Source organism: Gavialis gangeticus, unplaced genomic scaffold (genome assembly GCF_001723915.1).
Source record: "Gavialis gangeticus isolate Ggan-Ray unplaced genomic scaffold, GavGan_comp1, whole genome shotgun sequence".
Lineage (NCBI taxonomy): Eukaryota > Metazoa > Chordata > Crocodylia > Gavialidae > Gavialis > Gavialis gangeticus.
Window position 1 is genome coordinate 27,689,640 of NW_017729031.1, and position 1,313 is coordinate 27,690,952.

A 1,313-nucleotide genomic window follows, 5' to 3' on the forward strand; every position below is an offset into this window, starting at 1 on the left:
TGTGTGTGTGTGTATATATATATGTATGTGTGTGTATATATGTATATATATATGTATATAAATATAAAAAATAAAGCTGAAGCAGCACTGATTTCTGTTATTCAGGACTTAACTGAGCTAGATTCCTTTTAAAATAAAACCATATGCTATATTTACTTGAATATAAGATGAGGTTTTTCCCCCGTCTTATATTTGCATACAAGAAAACTTCATTAAATACATTGCCTATCATTAAACTGCTGCCGAAAGCAGCATGTGCTCAGTCATGGAAACCAACTACAAAGTTGTTTACATGCAGTCAGCACTGAGCAGGACTATAAAACACATGACCCACACTGGGAGAACATACCGATGGAAAACTTTTTTTTTGAAATACAAATTTTATTTAAAATACACTTATCACCCTACACTTACAAAGCTTCACATATTGAGCATCCTTGTTCTACCAAGCTTTCATATCACAAAACAGCTACATATCAAAAATGTACAACTACATATATTAAACCCCTAAACAACATGTATGAACTTCCCATAGAAAAACCCTTTACGAAACTCTGTTTCTTCATATAGGACCCATGCATATCAATTAACCTCCCTCTTAAAAAAACTATTCCCTCAGTAACGACCTGAAACTCTCTGCCCCTCCAATCAGCTGTCTTTTGGTTCAGTGAAACAAGCACGTCCAGTCCTTTTTCCTCCATTTCTTCTCCACCTCCTCCCTTCCAATCTCTTCCTTGCCCCAACCAATGTAGTATTTCAGTTCATGCAGCCCCGGCTTCAGGCACTCTCTTTCAGACAAAGCCAAACCCTTAAAAACCCAGAGGTTTCTAACTTTCCATATACTGGTTTTAACATGTGCTAACAGTGCCCTTAATACTGTTCCCTCAGGTCTCTTTGGGATGAATCCCTATAGTACCATCTCTTGTATTAAGGGCTGGCTTATTTTTTGTGATACTCAGAAAATGGCATACCCTTTCCCAGTGGCGACATTTAGGGGACCCCTGGGGGTGCACATGCACCCTCTGAGAGTGCTGGTGCACCCCCTGACAGGGCGCACTCCGCACTTTGGCGACGAGCACTGGGGGCAGGCGGGAGCATCGGTGCTCCCCTGCGAGTGCCAGCTGGCGAATGCGAGTGTAGTGCCGCAGCCACCCCACACCCCCATTTGGTGAGACTGGCCACGGGGAGACCCCTGCCCCCCCGACTCAGGTAGCACCAGTCGCCCATGCCCTTTCCCTTTGCATATGTACACTCCCAAAATACATGACTTTTTTTTTGTTGAACAATTCCAAACAACGCAAAACAATCTGGGA